A 22407-nucleotide genomic window follows, 5' to 3' on the forward strand; every position below is an offset into this window, starting at 1 on the left:
AGACTATAACACCAGAGACTATAGCACCATACACTATACCACCAGAGACAGGACTACAGAACCAGAGACTATAACACCAGAGACAGGACTAGAGACTATAACACCAGAGACTATAACACCAGAGACTATAACACCAGAGACTATAACACCAGAGACTATAACACCAGAGACTATAACACCAGAGACTATAACACCAGACATTATAACACCAGAGACTATAACACCAGAGACTATAACACCAGAGACTATAACACCAGAGACTATAACACTAGAGACTATAACACCAGAGACTATAACACCAGAGACTATAACACTAGAGACTATAACACCAGAGACTATAGCACCATACACTATAACACCAGAGACTATAACACCATACAATATAACACCAGAGACTATAACACCAGAGACTATAACACCAGAGACTATAGCACCATACAATATAACACCAGAGACTATAACACCAGAGACTATAGCACCATACACTATAACACCAGAGACTATAGCACCATACAATATAACACCAGAGACTATATAACAGAGACTATAACACCAGAGACTATAACACCAGAGACTATAACACCAGAGACAGGACTAGAGACTATAACACCAGAGACTATAACACCAGAGACTATAACACCAGAGACTATAACACCAGAGACTATAACACCAGAGACAATAACACCAGAGACAGGACTAGACTATAACACTAGAGACTATAACACCAGAGACCATAACACCAGAGACTATAACACCAGAGACTATAACACCAGAGACAGGACTAGAGACTATCCTCACCACGCGCTCTCACCACTGGCGTCCCCCAGGGCTCTGTTCTAGGCCCTCTCCTATTCTCGCTATACACCAAGTCACTTGGCTCTGTCATAACCTCACATGGTCTCTCCTATCATTGCTATGCAGACGACACACAATTAATCTTCTCCTTTCCCCCTTCTGATGACCAGGTGGCGAATCGCATCTCTGCATGTCTGGCAGACATATCAGTGTGGATGACGGATCACCACCTCAAGCTGAACCTCGGCAAGACGGAGCTGCTCTTCCTCCCGGGAAGGACTGCCCATTCCATGATCTCGCCATCATGGTTGACAACTCCATTGTGTCCTCCTCCCAGAGCGCTAAGAACCTTGGCGTGATCCTGGACAACACCCTGTCGTTCTCAACTAACATCAAGGCGGTGGCCCGTTCTTGTAGGTTCATGCTCTACAACATCCGCAGAGTACGACCCTGCCTCACACAGGAAGCGGCGCAGGTCCTAATCCAGGCACTTGTCATCTCCCGTCTGGATTACTGCAACTCGCTGTTGGCTGGGCTCCCTGCCTGTGCCATTAAACCCCTACAACTCATCCAGAACGCCGCAGCCCGTCTGGTGTTCAACCTTCCCAAGTTCTCTCACGTCACCCCGCTCCTCCGCTCTCTCCACTGGCTTCCAGTTGAAGCTCGCATCCGCTACAAGACCATGGTGCTTGCCTACGGAGCTGTGAGGGGAACGGCACCTCAGTACCTCCAGGCTCTGATCAGGCCCTACACCCAAACAAGGGCACTGCGTTCATCCACCTCTGGCCTGCTCGCCTCCCTACCACTGAGGAAGTACAGTTCCCGCGCAGCCCAGTCAAAACTGTTCGCTGCTCTGGCCCCCAATGGTGGAACAAACTCCCTCACGACGCCAGGACAGCGGAGTCAATCACCACCTTCCGGAGACACCTGAAACCCCACCTCTTTCAGGAATACCTAGGATAGGATAAAGTAATCCTTCTCACCCCCCTTAAAAGATTTAGATGCACTATTGTAAAGTGGCTGTTCCACTGGATGTCTTAAGGTGAACGCACCAATTTGTAAGTCGCTCTGGATAAGAGCGTCTGCTAAATGACTTAAATGTAATGTAAATGTACTATAACACCAGAGACTATAACACCAGAGACAGGACTAGAGACTATAACACCAGAGACAGTACTAGAGGACTAGAGACTATAACACCAGAGAGGACTACAGGACTAGAGACTATAACACCAGAGACTATTACACCAGAGACTATAACACCAGAGACTATAACACCAGAGACTATAACACCAGAGACTATAACACCAGAGACTATAACACCAGAGACAGGACTAGAGGACTAGAGACTATGAACCCTGGTCTCCAGAGGGGAACAGTACATGTTCATGGAGCCACTCCAACACAGATTAACACCAGAGACTATAACACCAGAGACTATAACACCAGAGACAGGACTAGAGACTATAACACCAGAGACAGGACTAGAGGACTAGAGACTATAACACCAGAGACTATAACACCAGAGACTATAACACCAGAGACTATAACACCAGAGACTATTACACCAGAGACTATAACACCAGAGACAGGACTAGAGACTATAACACCAGAGACTATAACACCAGAGACTATAACACCAGAGACAGGACTAGAGGACTAGAGACTATAACACCAGACTATAACACCAGAGACAGGACTAGAGGACTAGATACTATGAACCCTGGTCTCCAGAGGGGAACGGTACATGTTCATGGAGCCACTTCAACACAGATTAACACTAGAGACTATAACACCAGAGACAGGACTAGAGACTATAACACCAGAGACTATAACACCAGAGACTATAACACCAGAGACAGGACTAGAGACTATAACACCAGAGACAGGACTAGAGACTATAACACCAGAGACTATAACACCAGAGACAGGACTAGAGACTATAACACCAGAGACAGGACTAGAGACTATAACACCAGAGACTATAACACCAGAGACAGGACTAGAGACTATAACACCAGAGACTATAACACCAGAGACTATAACACCAGAGACTATAACACCAGAGACTATAACACCAGACTATAACACCAGAGACAGGACTAGAGACTATAACACCAGAGACTATAACACCAGAGACTATAACACCAGACTATAACACCAGAGACAGGACTAGAGACTATAACACCAGAGACGATAACACCAGAGACTATAACACCATACACTATAACACCGGAGACTATAACACCAGAGACTATAACACCAGAGACTATAACACCAGAGACGATAACACCAGATACTATAACACCAGAGACAGGACTAGAGACTATAACACCAGAGATGACAACACCAGAGACTATAACACCATAACACCAGAGACTATAACACCAGAGACTATAACACCAGACTATAACACCAGAGACTATAACACCAGAGACGATAACACCAGATACTATAACACCAGATACTATAACACCAGAGACTATAACACCAGAGACTATAGCACCATACACTATAACACCAGAGACTATAACACCAGAGACAGGACTAGAGACTATAACACCAGAGACTATAACACCAGAGACTATAACACCAGAGACAGGACTAGAGACTATAACACCAGAGACTATAACACCAGAGACAGGACTAGAGACTATAACACCAGAGACTATAACACCAGAGACTATAGCACCAGAGACTATAATACCAGAGACTATAACACCAGAGACAGGACTAGAGACTATAACACTAGAGACTATAACACCAGAGACTATAACACCAGAGACAGGACTAGAGACTATAACACCAGAGACAGGACTAGAGACAGGACTATAACACCAGAGACTATAACACTAGAGACTATATCACCAGAGACAGGACTAGAGACTATAACACCAGAGACTATAACACCAGAGACTATAACACTAGAGACTATAACACCAGAGACTATAACACTAGAGACTATAACACCAGAGACTATAACACCAGAGACAGGACTAGAGACTATAACACCAGAAACTATAACACCAGAGACAGGACTAGAGACTATAACACCAGAGACTATAGCACCAGAGACTATAATACCAGAGACTATAACACCAGAGACAGTACATCGTTTCTTACAAAAGTCTATTTCTTTTTTTTTTTAAAGTACAATACTTTAAGGACGTTTGAATGACAGTTCATCTTTGATGCTGGAAAAAAAAAGAGTGTGAATCAGAAAGAAAAACAGGAACAAAAAGAAAGATATTATCTCCCTGTAATAGAAAATTCCCCTTTTCAAAATATGTCACAAATAGGTGTAACAAACTGCTATGTGCTTTGTGGAAAAAATGTCAGGTTGAAAGCAGGCATCACAGCGGGATAAAAGGTAGAGGAAAGGAACGATCCCTGCTGCTGCCTCGCTCTCCCATCAAGGTGCATGAATTCAGGAGCAAAGTGAAGTGGAGACACTTCTTTATTAGGACAGGACTCCTAACTGTACCTTGTAGGGAGAAGACTTGGTAAAGGACAGGACTGTACCTTGTAGGGAGAAGACTATTGGTAAAGGACAGGACTCCTAACTGTACCTTGTAGGGAGAAGACTATTGGTAGAGGACAGGACTGTACCTTGTAGGGAGAAGACTATTGGTAAAGGACAGGACTCCTAACTGTACCTTGTAGGGAGAAGACTATTGGTAGAGGACAGGACTGTACCTTGTAGGGAGAAGACTATTGGTAAAGGACAGGACTGTACCTTGTAGGGAGAAGACTATTGGTAAAGGACAGGACTGTACCTTGTAGGGAGAAGACTATTGGTAAAGGACAGGACTGTACCTTGTAGGGAGAAGACTATTGGTAAAGGACAGGACTGTACCTTGTAGGGAGAAGACTATTGGTAAAGGACAGGACTGTACCTTGTAGGGAGAAGACTTGGTAAAGGACAGGACTGTACCTTGTAGGGAGAAGACTATTGGTAGAGGACAGGACTGTACCTTGTAGGGAGAAGACTTGGTAAAGGACAGGACTGTACCTTGTAGGGAGAAGACTATTGGTAAAGGACAGGACTGTACCTTGTAGGGAGAAGACTATTGGTAAAGGACAGGACTCCTAACTGTACCTTGTAGGAGGCTCCCCATCTTGGACTCAGGAAGTGGGTCCTGACGGTCTTCTCCTGCTCCCTCCTCCTCATCCTCACCCCCAAACCTACTGGGCTGACCTTCCTCTGTCTGCTGCATGGAGGAAACAGACGCAGCAGAAAAGTCACATTATCAATGGGATTCTATAGTTATTACGTAGTCGTAGGTCATGTAGTAGGCTGACCTCTGGGTGGGGGGATTCTATAGTTATTACGTAGTCGTAGGTCATGTAGTAGGCTGACCTCTGGGTGGGGGGATTCTATAGTTATTACGTGCTCGTAGGTCATGTAGTAGGCTGACCTCTGGGTGGGGGGATTCTATAGTTATTACGTAGTCGTAGGTCATGTAGTAGGCTGACCTCTGGGTGGGGGGGATTCTATAGTTATTACGTAGTCGTAGGTCATGTAGTAGGCTGACCTCTGGGTGGGGGGATTCTATAGTTATTACGTAGTCGTAGGTCATGTAGTAGGCTGACCTCTGGGTGGGGGGATTCTATAGTTATTACGTAGTCGTAGGTCATGTAGTAGGCTGACCTCTGGGTGGGGGGGATTCTATAGTTATTACGTAGTCGTAGGTCATGTAGTAGGCTGACCTCTGGGTGGGGGGGGATTCTATAGTTATTACGTAGTCGTAGGTCATGTAGTAGGCTGACCTCTGGGTGGGGGGATTCTATAGTTATTACGTAGTCGTAGGTCATGTAGTAGGCTGACCTCTGGGTGGGGGGATTCTATAGTTATTACGTAGTCGTAGGTCATGTAGTAGGCTGACCTCTGGGTGGGGGGGATTCTATAGTTATTACGTAGTCGTAGGTCATGTAGTAGGCTGACCTCTGGGTGGGGGGATTCTATAGTTATTACGTAGTCGTAGGTCATGTAGTAGGCTGACCTCTGGGTGGGGGATTCTATAGTTATTACGTAGTCGTAGGTCATGTAGTAGGCTGACCTCTGGGTGGGGGGATTCTATAGTTATTACGTAGTCGTAGGTCATGTAGTAGGCTGACCTCTGGGTGGGGGGGATTCTATAGTTATTACGTAGTCGTAGGTCATGTAGTAGGCTGACCTCTGGGTGGGGGGGGATTCTATAGTTATTACGTAGTCGTAGGTCATGTAGTAGGCTGACCTCTGGGTGGGGGATTCTACCTCTGGGTGGGGGGCTTACCTCTGGGTGGGGGGATTCTATAGTTATTACGGGTGGGGGGCTTAGTCGTAGGTCATGTAGTGGGCTGACCTCTGGGTGGGGGGCTTACCTCTGGGTGGGGGGGGATTCTATAGTTATTACGTAGTCGTAGGTCATGTAGTAGGCTGACCTCTGGGTGGGGGGATTCTATAGTTATTACGTAGTCGTAGGTCATGTTGTAGGCTGACCTCTGGGTGGGGGGGATTCTTACCTCTGTTATTACCTCTGGGTGGGGTAGCTGACCTCTGGGTGGGGGGGATTCTATAGTTATTACGTAGTCGTAGGTCATGTAGTAGGCTGACCTCTGGGTGGGGGGGATTCTATAGTTATTACGTAGTCGTAGGTCATGTTGTAGGCTGACCTCTGGGTGGGGGGGGCTTACCTCTGGGTGGGGGGGGCTTACCTCTGGGTGGCTTACCTCTGGGTGGGGGGCTTACCTCTGGGTGGGGGGGGCTTACCTCTGGGTGGGGGGCTTACCTCTGGGTGGGGGGCTTACCTCTGGGTGGGGGGCTTACCTCTGGGTGGGGGGCTTACCTCTGGGTGGGGGTCTGCTGGGTTCCTCGGGGGTGGGGGGGTTTGAAGGTCCCCGTCAGTAGACTGTTGAGAGCCACCTCCATGTTGTTGTTGTTGTCCATCAGGGCCTGACGAGCATCTTCCTTATCAAACCCCATCTCCATAATGTCCCTTAGGGCCCGCTCATCCACCTAGAGGGAGGGGGGTGGAGGGGGGGGATGGAGGGATGGGGAGGGGGAGGGAGGGATGGAGGGAGGGAGGAGGGATGGGAGGGGGATGGAGGGAGGGGGGATGGAGGGATGGGGAGGGGGGATGGAGGGAGGGGGGGGGGTGGAGGGATGGGGGGGGGATGGGGGGGGGAGGGAGGGATGGGGAGGGGGATGGAGGGAGGGGAGGGGGGGAGGGGTGGGAGGGGGTGGAGGGGGGTGGAGGGAGGGGAGGGGGATGGAGAAATGGGATGAGGGAGGATGGAGAGATGGGATGAGGGGGATGGAGGGATGGGATGAAGGAGGAGAGATGGGAGGGGGATGGAGGATGGAGGGGGATGGAGAAATGGGATGAGAGAGATGGAGGGATGGGATGAGGGAGGATGGAGAGATGGGATGAGGATGAGGATGGAGAGATGGGATGAGGGAGGATGGAGAAATGGGATGAGGGATGGAGAGATGGGATGAGGATGAGGAGAGATGGAGAGATGGGATGAGGGAGGATGGAGAGATGGGATGAGGGGGATGGAGAGATGGGATGAGGGGGATGGAGAGATGGGATGAGGGAGGATGGAGAGATGGGATGAGGAGGGATGGAGAGATGGGATGAGGGAGGATGGAGAGATGGGATGAGGGAGGATGGAGAGATGGGATGAGGGGGGATGGAGAGATGGGATGAGGGAGGATGGAGAGATGGGATGAGGGAGGATGGAGAAATGGGATGAGGGGGATGGGATGAGAGATGGGATGAGGGGGATGGAGAGATGGGATGAGGGGATGGAGAGATAAATGATGGAGGATGGAGAAGGGATGAGGGAGGATGGAGAAATGGAAGGAAATGGGATGAGGGAGGATGGGGAGATGGGATGGGGGAGGAGAGTTCAAATGGGGGATGGAGAGTTCAAATGGGGGAGGGGGTTCAAATGGGGAGGGGGTTCAAATGGGGGAGGAGAGTTCAAAGGTGGGAGGAGAGTTCAAATGGGGATGGGGGATGGGATGGGAGTGAAATGGGGGAGGAGAGTGGGATGGGGGGGGTTGATCGGGAGAGATGGGATGGAGAAATGGGGATGAGGGGGATGGAGAAATGGGATGAGGGGGATAGTAGCAGAGATAAATAATGCAGGGGTGAAGGGAGGAGGGAAAATGGGGGAGGAGAGTTCAAATGGGGAGAAGTTCAAATGGGGGAGGAAGTTCAAATGGGGAGGAGAGTTCAAATGGGGGAGGAGAGTTCAAATGGGGAGGGGAGTTCAAATGGGGAGGGAGTTCAAATGGGGGAGGGGAGTTCAAATGGGGGAGGGAGTTCAAATGGGGAGTTCAAATGGGGGAGGAGTTCAAATGGGGGGAGTTCAAATGGGGAGGGAGTTCAAATGGGGGAGGAGAGTTCAAATGGGGGAGGAGAGTTCAAATGGGGGAGTTCAAATGGGGGAAGGGAGTTCAAATGGGGGAGGAGAGTTCAAATGGGGAGGAGAGTTCAAATGGGGAGGGGAGTTCAAATGGGGGAGGGGAGTTCAAATGGGGAGGGAGTTCAAATGGGGGAGGGGAGTTCAAATGGGGAGGAGAGTTCAAATGGGGGAGGGGAGTTCAAATGGGGGAGGGAGTTCAAATGGGGGAGGGGGGGAGTTCAAATGGGGAGGGAGTTCAAATGGGGAGGGGAGTTCAAATGGGGGAGGGGAGTTCAAATGGGGGAGGGGAGTGAGTGGAGGGGTTAATGAAGACCCGGAGCACATCGTTTCAACACCGTATATAGACATAATATGACATTTGAAATGTCTTTATTCTTTTGGAACTTAGGAGAGGTGACGCACTTCTCTCAATTCAATTTAAGGGGCTTTATCGGCGTGGGAAACATACGTTAACAAGTGAAAGCAAGTGAAATAGATCAACAGAAGTGAAATAAACAACAAACATGAACAGTAAACATTACACTCACAGAAGTTACAAAAGAATAAAGACATTTCAAATGTCATGTATAAATACAGTGCTCTGGTCTTCATTAACCCCCCCACACATATTTGAACTTCCCTCTCTCAGGTCTTCATTACCCCCATTTGAATTTCCCTCTCTCAGGTCTTCATTAACGCCCCCATTTGAATTTCCCTCTCTCAGGTCTTCATTAACCCCCATTTGAACTTCCCTCTCTCAGGTCTTCATTAACCCCCCCATTTGAACTTCCCTCTCTCAGGTCTTCATTAACCCCCCCATTTGAACTCCCCTCTCTCAGGTCTTCATTAACCCCCTCCATTTGAACTTCCCTCTCTCAGGTCTTCATTAACCCCATAAAACTCCATCCACAGTTCATCACCACTTCTACTGTAGTCTGCTCCAGATTAACAGCCTTTCTATCCTACTGAGACTCCTCAGATTATCTCCTTAATCTGTTACCCTCCCCTCCACCTCTTCTACCCCCCCCATCCACCTATCTACCTCCCCCTCCTCTCCCCCTCTCCCCTGTCCCCCCCATCCACCTCTCCCCCCCCCTCCACTCTCCCCCTCCTCCTCTCCCCACCCCTCCCGTCAAGACGCACTGAGGAGGAAACATAGCCCATGTCCCAAATGGCATTCTATTCCCTACTTGCAAAACTAGTGCACTATATAGGGAATAGGGTCTAAAGTAGTGCACTATATAGGGAATAGGGTCTAAAGTAGTGCACTATAGAGGGAATAGGGTCTAAAGTAGTGCACTATAGAGGGAATAGGGTCTAAAGTAGTGCACTACAGAGGGAATAGGGTCTAAAGTAGTGCACTATAGAGGGAATAGGGTCTAAAGTAGTGCACTATATAGGGAATATGGTGCCCTTTGGGAGACAGGCTAATGGGGGAAGGGAGGGGTCTTACTGCAAGCCAAGAGTCTAGATTACACAACTGAATGAAAGACTCGTTATTGTTGAGGCCCAGTCCCACATCTCTGACACCACAGAGGGTCCCCGAGATTATTTCACAATCACACCACAAAGGACCCTAAAACCATCATCTGACTCTGACACCAAAACAGCTCAATAGAAACCTGAATCAGAGACATTTCTTACTGCGAGCCAGGAATCTAGATTAAATAAATGAATTAGGCTGACTTGTTGTTGTTGTTGTTGTTGTTGTTGTGAAGCCTAGACAGGTCCAGCCCAAAACCAGAGAGCCAAGGTATATTTTACCAGAATTATTCTCCGGACCACAAAGACCTCAAACATCTTCAATTAAAACTGAAAGGAGCCCGGAGGGGGGGGGGGTCTTTGAGACAGAGGGAAAGAGACCCCCACCCACCTACTGTATTATTGACTGTATGTTTGTTTTAGTCCATGTGTAACTCTGTGTTGTTGTCTGTGTCACACTGCTTTGCTTTATCTTGGCCAGGTTAAATAAAGGTGTTCTCAACTTGCCTACCTGGTTAAATAAAGGTGTAAATGAGAACTTGTTCTCAACTTGCTTACCTGGTTAAATAAAGGTGAAATAAATAAATAAATAAACAAAGAGCTAAGGGAAACACTGGGTCAAAAGGTCAAAGCCCTCACCAGCTCGCGGTAATTTCCTAGTTCCCGGTAGTTTGGTTGTTCCCGGTAACTCCCGAGCTCTCTGTAGTTTCCTTCTGGACGGCTGGACTCCTCCGTCCTCTCCTCTCGTCTCTGCCGGTACGAGTCCCTGTCTCCTCGGTCTCCTCCTCGTCGGTCTCCTCCTCCTCCTCCTCGGTCTCCTCCTCCTCGTCGGTCCCGACCGCCTGTATTGACGAGGTTCCCGCCAGCATTGCCTCCGCCGCCAAACGTCCGAGTTCCCTTCAGAAGAGGTCAAAAGACACTCAGAGCTGGATTCCTCCCGGGGGCAGACAGACAAAGTCTCTTCCTGGACTAAACAACTGTTTTACAATGGAGAATCTAGACCTGGTCTGTGTCTGGGAAACTGGCCCTTCATATACAACAAGCCAGAAGAAACAACCAAACAACCAACTCACTCAGTGGGACACGGACAGAGTTTAACAGACATGGTGGTCCAGTTACTATAGCTACGACACACACACACACACACACACAGACACAGACATACACACCTCTTTGTTCTTGGCCACCTCAGCGATGGCTGCCAGCCTCTGCTTCTCAAACTCTTCGTTCTCGTCAGCCGTCTTCACCACACTGGTGCTGACCAGAGTCTTCCTGGTGTCCAGCTCTCTGGAGTCCACTTCCTCATTCCTTACACACTTCTGAGGAGCACAGAGAGACGACCATTTCATCAGTCTGATTGGTTAGTCAACGGAGAGAGAATCAGACTGATTGGTTAGTCAACGAAGAGAGAATCAGACTGATTGGTTAGTCAACGGAGAGAGAATCAGTCTGATTGATTAGTCAACAGAGAGAGATTCAGTCTGATTGGTTAGTCAACAGAGAGAGAATCAGTCTCATTGGTTAGTCAACAGAGAGAGAATCAGTCTGATTGGTTAGTCAACATTTACATTTAAGTCATTTAGCAGACGCTCTTATCCAGAGCGACTTACAAATTGGTGCGTTCACCTTAAGACATCCAGTGGAACAGCCACTTTACAATAGTGCATCTAAATCTTTTAAGGGGGGTGAGAAGGATTACTTTATCCTATCCTAGGTATTCCTTAAAGAGGTGGGGTTTCAGGTGTCTCCGGAAGGTGGTGATTGACTCCGCTGTCCTGGCGTCGTGAGGGAGTTTGTTCCACCATTGGGGGGCCAGAGCAGCGAACAGTTTTGACTGGGCTGAGCGGGAACTGTACTTCCTCAGTGGTAGGGAGGCGAGCAGGCCAGAGGTGGATGAACGCAGTGCCCTTGTTTGGGTGTAGGGCCTGATCAGAGCCTGGAGGTACTGAGGTGCCGTTCCCCTCACAGCTCAACGGAGAGAGAATCAGTCTGATTGGTTAGTCAACAAAGAGATTCAGGCTGATTGGTTAGTCACCGGAGACAGAATCAGTCTGATTGGCTGTGCGTGGAACTCGTTAAATATTGGCAGGTCATACCTGTCCGAAGGGCACGAAGGGAGGGGCTCCACCTTCTCGTCCGATGTTACTCCTGCTGTGTTTGGCCAAGCTCTGGGGGTCAAAGGGGAGAAGAATTTAGAACACCCTTGAGTATATATTTAGACATTCTTAATTCCATTCCTTTACTTAGATGTGTGTGTATTGGGTATGTGTTGTGTTGTGTAGATGTGTGTACGCCCTTCAGTACGCCCTTCAGTACGCCCTTCAGTACGCTCTTCAGTACGCCCTTTAGTACGCTCTTCAGTACGCCCTTTAGTACGCCCTTCAGTACGCCCATTAGTACGCCCTTTAGTACAACCTTTACAACGCCCTTTACAACGCCCTTTAGTATGCCCTTTACAACGCCCTTTACAACGCCCTTTACAACGCCCTTTACAACGCCCTTTAGTACGCCCTTTACAACGCCCTTTACAACGCCCTTTACAATGCCCTTTAGTACGCCCTTTACAACGCCCTTTAGTACGCCCTTTACAACGCCCTTTACAACGCCCTTTACAACACCCTTTACAACGCCCTTTACAACGCCCTTTACAACACCCTTCAGGACAACCTTTACAACGCCCTTTAGTACGCCCTTTAGTACGCCCTTTACAACGCCCTTTATAACGCCCTTTACAACGGCCTTTACAACGCCCTTCAGGACAACCTTTACAACGCCCTTTACAACGCCCTTTAGTACACCCTTTACAACGCCCTTTACAACGCCCTTTACAACGCCCTTCAGGACAACCTTTACAACGCCCTTTAGTACGCCCTTTAGTACGCCCTTTAGTACACCCTTTATAACGCCCTTTACAACGCCCTTTACAACGCCCTTTACAACGCCCTTCAGGACAACCTTTACAACACCCTTTACAACGCCCTTCAGGACAACCTTTACAACGCCCTTTAGTACGCCCTTTACAACGCCCTTTACAACGCCCTTCAGGACAACCTTTACAACACCCTTTACAACGCCCTTCAGGACAACCTTTACAACGCCCTTTAGTACGCCCTTTACAACGCCCTTTACAACGCCCTTCAGGACAACCTTTACAACGCCCTTCAGGACAACCTTTACAACGCCCTTCAGGACAACCTTTAAAACGCCCTTCAGGACAACCTTTACAACGCCCTTTACAACGCCCTTTACAACACCCTTTACAACGCCCTTCAGGACAACCTTTACAACGCCCTTTAGTACGCCCTTTACAACGCCCTTTACAACGCCCTTCAGGACAACCTTTACAACGCCCTTCAGGACAACCTTTACAACACCCTTTACAACGCCCTTCAGGACAACCTTTACAACGCCCTTTAGTACACCCTTTACAACGCCCTTTACAACGCCCTTTACAACGCCCTTTACAACGCCCTTCAGGACAACCTTTACAACGCCCTTTACAACGTCCTTCAGGACAACCTTTACAACGCCCTTTAGTACGCCCTTTAGTACGCCCTTTAGTACGCCCTTTATAACGCCCTTTACAACGCCCTTTACAACGCCCTTTACAACGCCCTTCAGGACAACCTTTACAACGCCCTTTACAACGCCCTTTAGTACACCCTTTACAACGCCCTTTAGTACACCCTTTACAACGCCCTTTACAACGCCCTTTAGTACACCCTTTACAACGCCCTTTATAACGTCCTTTACAACGCCCTTTACAACGCCCTTTACAACGCCCTTCAGGACAACCTTTACAACGCCCTTTACAACGCCCTTTAGTACACCCTTTACAACGCCCTTTACAACGCCCTTTACAACGCCCTTTACAACGCCCTTTACAACGCCCTTTAGTACACCCTTTACAACACCCTTTACAACGCCCTTTACAACGCCCTTTAGTACACCCTTTACAACACCCTTTACAACGCCCTTTACAACGCCCTTTACAACGCCCTTTACAACGCCCTTTACAACGCCCTTTAGTACGCCCTTTACAACGCCCTTTACAACACCCTTCAGGACAACCTTTACAACGCTCTTTAGTACGCCCTTTAGTACGCCCTTTAGTACGCCCTTTACAACGCCCTTTACAACGCCCTTTACAACGCCCTTCAGGACAACCTTTACAACGCCCTTCAGGACAACCTTTACAACGTCCTTCAGGACAACCCTTTTCATGGTCCTTTGAACCAGACAGGACGAACAACTGTCCATTAACAGCGTAATAAACACTACCATTTGAGGTGCAGGCTCTCTATTCCCCGTATAGTATAAAGAGTCTAGTGCACTACTTTTGAAGTGCACGCCCTATGTAGGGAATAAGGTCCTGTTTGGAACACAGTCACAGAGACAGTCTGCTGTAAAACGAAGGGTAAAACACCTCCTCTTCCTCACCCTTTGCAGTTCCCATTTCTCCATCATGTGGTCGACCTCCCCTCCGAGGACGGAGATCTTGGAGTCGTCCAGAAGCAGAATGCCATTCTTCACCTGGACCGTACCAAGGACCTTCACCTTGGTTCCTGGAGGGGTGTTCAGGCTAAAAATAAATAAAAAAAATACAAGGGGAGGGGGGGTGAATTAGGGAGGCCAGAGGACAGCTCCATAGAGAACCCATTGTGTATTAAACGGAGAGCTCTAAGTAGATCAAATCAATTAAGCGGTTAATGGAAGCTTAAACCAATGCCAAAACAAACAAACAACCAAACAAACAAACAAGGAGATTGACTATAATAGGTTTACATGGAACATGTTTACAGACTGGCTACAGTAATGGAATGGAAGCACAGGTCATATGTTAACCTAATATTAGATAGGACAAAAACAACGACAGGAGATTGATAAAACAATAGATTTCTATCTCCGTAACAACGGCACAAACAACAGACAGTGTATTGGTATGAAAGCAGTTTTTTTGGGGGGGGACAGCTTTAATTAGAAAAGAAAAAACAACAAATCATCACGATTCATTTTTCCCTTCCTAAAACTCTTCATCCAGCCAGCTATGCCTGTGATGGCTACTGTCCAACAAGGGCTAGCCGTGCCAAAAGAACAGCTCAGCTTACGTTACCCATAAACCCTCTCTGTCCTGTCAGACCATGCCCTATCCAGACCACTCTTCTAAATGACACGCTGTGTGGCAGTAGGATGGTGAGACTGAGGGATTGTGTCCTAAAATAGCACCCTATAGAAACACAGATGTGTCATTTAGAAAAGTGGTCTGGATAGGGCATGGCCTGTGGCCAAAAGTAGTGCACTATATAGGGAATAGGGGGGGGACACAGCCTAGGAATAATCCCATTCCCCGGTTCAGACCGTTCTCATTTTAAATTAACAGCCCAGTTCTGATCACCACCACCTCTGAGCCCCCGGCCCGTGTCTCAAACGGAATCCTATTCCCTATGTAGTGCACTACTTTAGACCAGAGCCCTATAGAACCCTATTCCCTATGTAGTGCACTACTTTTGACCAGAGCCCTATAGAACCCTATTCCCTATGTAGTGCACTACTTTAGACCAGAGCCCTATAGAACCCTATTCCCTATGTAGTGCACTACTTTAGACCAGAGCCCTATAGAACCCTATTCCCTATGTAGTGCACTACTTTAGACCAGAGCCCTATGGAACCCTATTCCCTATGTAGTGCACTACTTTAGACCAGAGCCCTATGGGGAATAAGGTGCCATTTGGAATTCAGCCTCCCTAGTCTTCTCATTAAAAAGCACAGGGACTTAGAGGGATGTCCAGCTGCTGATGCAGCAATTAGGGATTTCACTTCCAACCCAATGGCCCAGTACGTCCAACCCAATGGCTCAGTATGTCTCATACGGCTCAGACAGCTTGGAGCTAGCTGGGACTGGAGCAGGGTCCTCTCTCTCTCTCTCTCTCTCTCTCTCTCTCTCTCTCCCTCCCTCCCTCCCTCCCTCCCCCTCCCTCTCTCAATCCCTCCCTCCCTCCACTATCAGAGCTAGCTGGGACTGGAGCAGGGTCCTCCCTCCCTCCCTCCCTCTCTCCCCCTCCCTCCCTCCCTCCCTCCACTATCAGAGCTAGCTGGGACTGGAGCAGGGTCCTCCCTCCCTCCCTCCCTCTCTCCCTCTCTCCCTCCCTCCACTATCAGAGCTAGCTGGGACTGGAGCAGGGTCCTCCCTCCCTCCCTCCCTCTCTCCCTCCCTCCCTCTCTCCCTCCCTCCACTATCAGAGCTAGCTGGGACTGGAGCAGGGTCCTCTCTCCCTCCCTCCCTCCCCCTCCCTCCCCTCCACTATCAGAGCTAGCTGGGACCGGAGCAGGGTCCTCTCTCAGGGTACTGTCTCATAATGACACTGTGGAACGAACGGGGCTGCACGCCATTACAAACTAACCTCTCTGTTTCCTTCTATCCATCCTCTCATCCATCTCGTTCTGTTTCCTTTTCTCTCTCTCTCTCTCATCCATCTCTCTCTCTCTCTCCTCTCTCTCCCCCTCCCTCCCTCCCTCCCCCTCCCTCCCTCCCTCCCTCCTTTCCTCCTCCCTCCCTCCTCCCTCTCTCTCTCTCTCCCTCCCTCCCTCCCTCTCCCCTCCTTTCCTCCCTCCCTCTCTCCCTCCCTCCTTTCCTCCCTCCCTCCTTTCCTCCCTTCCTCCCTCTCTCTCTCCCCCCCTCCCTCTCTCTCCCTCCCTCTCTCCCCTCCCTCCCTCCCTACCTCCTTTCCTCCCTCCCCCTCTCCCTCTCTCCCTCCCTCCACTATCAGAGCTAGCTGATATCAACAGAACAGACACTAGTTAGTGTTGCCATAATAAAAGGGTTGTACTGTTCTCTCCTCGCGGATAGATTCCGGGCAAGCTCTCCTCTCCGTCCCAAATGGGACCCTAATTCCCCTTTGTAGTGCACTAACATCGTTTTGAGTCCATAGATAATAGGGAACCATGTGGGACTCAGCGTTCCTCTCCGGCCACTCCACCTGTAGGGGCTGGCTGGTCGCCACGGCAGCCGTCGTCGCGGACGCTGCTTGGATGGAGTTGTAATTAAGGAAACGGATTGGTAGCGGATCAGCCACTGACGAATGGAAATTGCAGAGAGAGGAGAAGAAAGCGAGAGAGATGGAGACCGGGGGAGGGAGGGAGGGAGGGAGTGCAGGGAGGGAGGTTAGGGGGAGGGAGGGAGGAGTGCAGGGAGGGAGGTTAGGGAGGGAGGGGGAGGGAGGTTAGGAGGAGGTTAGGGAGGGAGGGAGGTAGGGGGCTGAGGAAGTTCAGAAAGTCACCAACATCGGTCTGTGCTTCCATTTCAAAAGCAAGACGAGAGTTTTGGTTGAAAATGAGGATCTACGATAGTGGCTGATTGGTTGACAGGAGTGAAGCAGCATCAGTCCACAGGTCTCTACAGGTCTATACAGGTCTATACAGGTCAGTCTACAGGTCTATACAGGTCAGTCTACAGGTCTATACAGGTCTATACAGGTCAGTCTACAGGTCTATACAGGTCAGTCTACAGGTCAGTCTACAGGTCAGTCTACAGGTCTATACAGGTCAGTCTACAGGTCTATACAGGTCAGTCTACAGGTCAGTCTACAGGTCAGTCTACAGGTCAGTCTACAGGTCTATACAGGTCAGTCTACAGGTCTATACAGGTCAGTCTACAGGTCAGTCTACAGGTCAGTCTACAGGTCTATACAGGTCGATCTACAGGTCAGTCTACAGGTCTATACAGGTCAGTCTACAGGTCTATGCAGTCAACAAGAGGTGATTGGTTGACAGGAGTGAAGCAGCATCAGTCTACAGGTCAGTCTACAGGTCTATACAGGTCAGTCTACAGGTCAGTCTACAGGTCTATACAGGTCGATCTACAGGTCATTCTACAGGTCAGTCTACAGGTCAGTCTACAGGTCAGTCTACAGGTCAGTCTACAGGTCTATACAGGTCAGTCTACAGGTCTATACAGGTCGATCTACAGGTCAGTCTACAGGTCAGTCTACAGGTCAGTCTACAGGTCAGTCTACAGGTCTATACAGGTCTATACAGGTCAGTCTACAGGTCTATACAGGCCGGTCTACAGGTCAGTCTACAGGTCTATACAGGTCAGTCTACAGGTCAGTCTGCAGCTCAGTCTACAGGTCAGTCTACAGGTCAGTCTGCAGGTCAGTCTACATGACAGTCTACAGGTCTATACAGGTCAGTCTACAGGACAGTCTACAGGTCAGTCTACAGGTCTATACAGGTCTATACAGGTCAGTCAGCAGCATCAGTCTGCAGGTCAGTCTACAGGTCTATACAGTCAACAGGAGGTGATTGGTAGACAGGACAGAAGCAGCATCAGTCTACAGGTCAGTCTACAGGTCAGTCTACAGGTCTATACAGTCAACAGGAGGTGATTGGTAGACAGGACATGAAGCAGCATCAATCTACAGGTCAGTCTACAGGTCTATACAGGTCAGTCTGCAGGTCAGTCTACAGGTCAGTCTACAGGTCTATACAGGTCAGTCTGCAGGTCTATACAGTCAACAGGAGGTGATTGGTAGACAGGACAGAAGCAGCATCAGTCTACAGGTCAGTCTACAGGTCAGTCTACAGGTCTATACAGGTCAGTCTACAGGTCAGTCTACAGGTCAGTCTGCAGGTCAGTCTGCAGGTCAGTCTGCAGGTCAGTCTACAGGACAGTCTACAGGTCAGTCTACAGGTCTATACAGGTCAGTCTACAGGTCTATACAGATCAGTCTACAGGTCAGTCTACAGGTCAGTCTGCAGGTCAGTCTGCAGGTCAGTCTACGGTCAGTCTACAGGTCAGTCTGCAGGTCAGTCTACAGGTCTATACAGGTCAGTCTACAGGTCAGTCTGCAGGTCTATACAGTCAACAGGAGGTGATTGGTAGACAGGACAGAATCAGCATCAGTCTACAGGTCAGTCTACAGGTCTATACAGTCAACAGGAGGTGATTTGTACTGTATCCACTTCTAAATGGTAATTCATAATCGATAGCAACAGTGTGTCACCAAGACAGTTACTTTCTTCAGTCATTTTTACACTTTTACATGAGGTACACATTCAGAGTACTAATATATTTTGGGGGAAATCAATTGAAATGTCATAAAATGGCATTTCCTTATAAAAAGAAAAAGTGAAAAAGCCCTGTCTAACAAGGCGGGGGGTCTACTAAGCTATATGGAATTGTTTTAAAAGGCCATAAATTGACATTTCCTTACTAAGCTATATGGAATTGTTTTAAAAGGCCATAAATTGACATTTCCTTACTAAGCTATATGGAATTGTTTTAAAAGGTCATAAAATGGCATTTCCTTACTAAGCTATATGGAATTGTTTTAAAAGGTCATAAAATGGCATTTCCTTACTAAGCTATATGGAATTGTTTTAAAAGGCCATAAATTGACATTTCCTTACTAAGCTATATGGAATTGTTTTAAAGGGTCATAAAATGGCATTTCCTTACTAGGCTATATGGAATTGTTTTAAAAGGTCATAAAATGGCATTTCCTTACAGAGGAAGGATTCACTGTGCCGTGGACATCGACTATAGAGCGTTACAGAGGAAGGATTCACTGTGCCGTGGACATCGACTATAGAGGGTTAAAGAGGAAGGATTCGCTGTGCCGTGGACATCGACTATAGAGGGTTAAAGAGGAAGGATTCACTGTGATATTGTATGCAGTGTTCATACCTTCATACCACATATACACCTGCAAAATCATGCAGCGAAGCAACACAGAGAGAAGGGCCTCCTCCTGCTCTGATACGTCCCTTCTCTCAACCAATTAACACGGTTGGAAGAAACCCTTGTTTTGTTAAAGAAGAAGAACACGCCAATCAAGTGGCCCGCTTAATTCTAAAGCCTCCTTGATCTGAAGCCTCCTTTGTACTTCTGAGAAAGGAAGACATGTTATTTCATCAGTTAGATGGAAGCTGTATCCCATATGACCTATGGCCTTAGACCAGGACCCATAGGGAGACCCATAGGGCTCTGGTCAAAAGTAATGCTCTACGTAGGGAATAGACAGAATCATCAACAGAGACATCTGAAATGGGGATTTAACGAGGCCTCTGTCAGGGGAACGTACCATTTTTACATTTTAGTGAGTAATTAATTAATAACCAGATATTCCATGATGGAATGTCCTATCTAGGAGTAATTAATTGATGACTAGATATTCAGATGGAAGGTCCTATCTAGGAGTAATTAATTGATGACTAGATATTCCATGATGGAAGGTCCTATCTAGGAGTAATTAATTGATGACTAGATATTCCATGATGGAAGGTCCTATCTAGGAGTAATTAATTGATGACTAGATATTCCATGATGGAAGGTCCTATCTAGGAGTAATTAATTGATGACTAGATATTCATATGGAAGGCCCTATCTAGGAGTAATGAATTGATGACTAGATATTCCATGATGGAAGGCCCTATCTAGGAGTAATTAATTGATGACTAGATATTCAGATGGAAGGCCCTATCTAGGAGTAATTAATTGATGACTAGATATTCAGATGGAAGGCCCTATCTAGGAGTAATTTTTGACTAGATATTCAAAAACTATTTTTGGGGACGATGTGGATGTGGGGAAACGATGTGGGGGAAACGATGTGGGGGGACGATGTGGGGAGGGAACGATGTGGGGGGACGATGTGGGGGAACGATGTGGGGGAAACGATGTGGGGGGACGATGTGGGGGAAACGATGTGGGGGGACGATGTGGGGGGGAACGATGTGGGGATGTGGGGGAGGGAAACGATGTGGGGGACGATGTGGGGGGAAACGATGTGGGGGAACGATGTGGGGGAACGATGTGGGGGGGACGATGGGGGGGAAACGATGTGGGGGGAAACGATGTGGGGGGAAAGCGATGTGGGGGAAACGATGTGGGGGGAAACGATGTGGGGGGAGAACGATGTGGGGGACGATGTGGGGGACGATGTGGGGGACGATGTGGGGGAAACGATGTGGGGGAACGATGTGGGGGGAAACGATGTGGGGGGAAACGATGTGGGGGAAACGATGTGGGGGAAATGATGTGGGGGGAATGTGGGGGGACGATGTGGGGGAAACGATGTGGGGGGAAACGATGTGGGGGGAAACGATGTGAGGGGGACGATGTGGGGGAGCGATGTGGGGGGAAACGATGTGGGGAGGGAAACGATGTGGGGGAAAGCGATGTGGGGGAAACGATGTGGGGGACGATGTGGGGGAAACGATGTGGGGGAACGATGTGGGGGAAACGATGTGGGGGGAAATGATGTGGGGGAGCGATGTGGGGGAAAGCGATGTGGGGGGCGATGTGGGGAGCGAAACGATGTGGGGACGATGTGGGGAAACGATGTGGGGAAAACGATGTGGGGGAAACGATGTGGGGGGCGATGTGGGGGGAAACGATGTGGGGGGAACGATGTGGGGGAAACGATGTGGGGGGAGAACGATGTGGGGGAACGATGTGGGGGGAAACGATGTGGGGGGGACGATGTGGGGGAAACGATGTGGGGGAAACGATGTGGGGGAGAACGATGTGGGGGAAACGATGTGGGGGGAAACGATGTGGGGGAAACGATGTGGGGGGAAACGATGTGGGGGGAAAACGATGTGGGGGAAACGATGTGGGGGGAGACGATGTGGGGAAACGATGTGGGGGAAACGATGTGGGGGAAACGATGTGGGGGGGCGATGTGGGGGGAAACGATGTGGGGGGAAACGATGTGGGGGACGATGTGGGGGGAAACGATGTGGGGGAAACGATGTGGGGGAAACGATGTGGGGGACGATGATGTGGGGGGACGATGTGGGGAAACGATGTGGGGGAAACGATGTGGGGGGACGATGTGGGGGGACGATGTGGGGAAACGATGTGGGGGACGATGTGGGGGGACGATGTGGGGAAACGATGTGGGGGGGGAAACGATGTGGGGGGACCGATGTGGGGGGGGGGGAAACGATGTGGGTGGGGGAAACGATGTGGGGGGGGGAAACGATGTGGGGGGGAAACGATGTGGGGGGAAACGATGTGGGGGAAACGATGTGGGGAAACGATGTGGGGGGGAACGATGTGGGGGAACGATGTGGGGGGAAACGATGTGGGGACCGATGTGGGGGGACGATGTGGGGAGGGGAACGATGTGGGGGGGGAACGATGTGGGGGGAACGATGTGGGGAGGGGAACGATGTGGGGGAACGATGTGGGGGAACGATGTGGGGGAAACAAAAATCAAGTGGTCTGAATACTTTCTGAATGCACTGTACATATATGTGTTGTTGTTGTTGTTGTTGTTGTTTTCTCTCGTTCCTGGCACCGTCGACGGTACTTTTCCTGGGTGGTAAAACTCCTTGTACGCTGGAATGCAGTCCAGAAAAACCAAATGATTTACTAGGGTGTTGGTTCTGTGCCTTCGGGGAAGAAGCGGATAGCCTTTTGATGCTAACGCTACTCTGTTCCAACTGGTCGCGACGACGGTGATGATCGAGAGAGAGTTTCAGTAGCTGATCTAGGGTCAGGTCAACCCCTGTCTATTTACTCTTATTCATGGAGATTTAAAAGACAAAAAAACTGATCTGAAATCAGCACCTCCTACTCTATGAAGATTGATATAAGCGACCTCTGAGTTTAGCCAGGTGTTTAAGAAGTAGCTGTTCCTTACCTGATCAATCAAATCAGATTAGCCTGGTGTTTAAAGTAGCTAATCAATCAAACCGATTAGCCTGGTGTTTAAAGTAGCTAATCAA

The 22407-nt window shown here is 48.9% G+C and overlaps 1 pseudogene; it reads right to left on the bottom strand.

Moving 5' to 3' along the window:
• LOC135573138 (tudor domain-containing protein 3-like) overlaps nt 1-22407 on the bottom strand; it is a 71701-nt pseudogene that overhangs the window by 30039 nt on the left and 19255 nt on the right.

The sequence above is a fragment of the Oncorhynchus nerka genome, linkage group LG2 (genome assembly GCF_034236695.1).
Source record: "Oncorhynchus nerka isolate Pitt River linkage group LG2, Oner_Uvic_2.0, whole genome shotgun sequence".
Taxonomy (NCBI): domain Eukaryota; kingdom Metazoa; phylum Chordata; class Actinopteri; order Salmoniformes; family Salmonidae; genus Oncorhynchus; species Oncorhynchus nerka.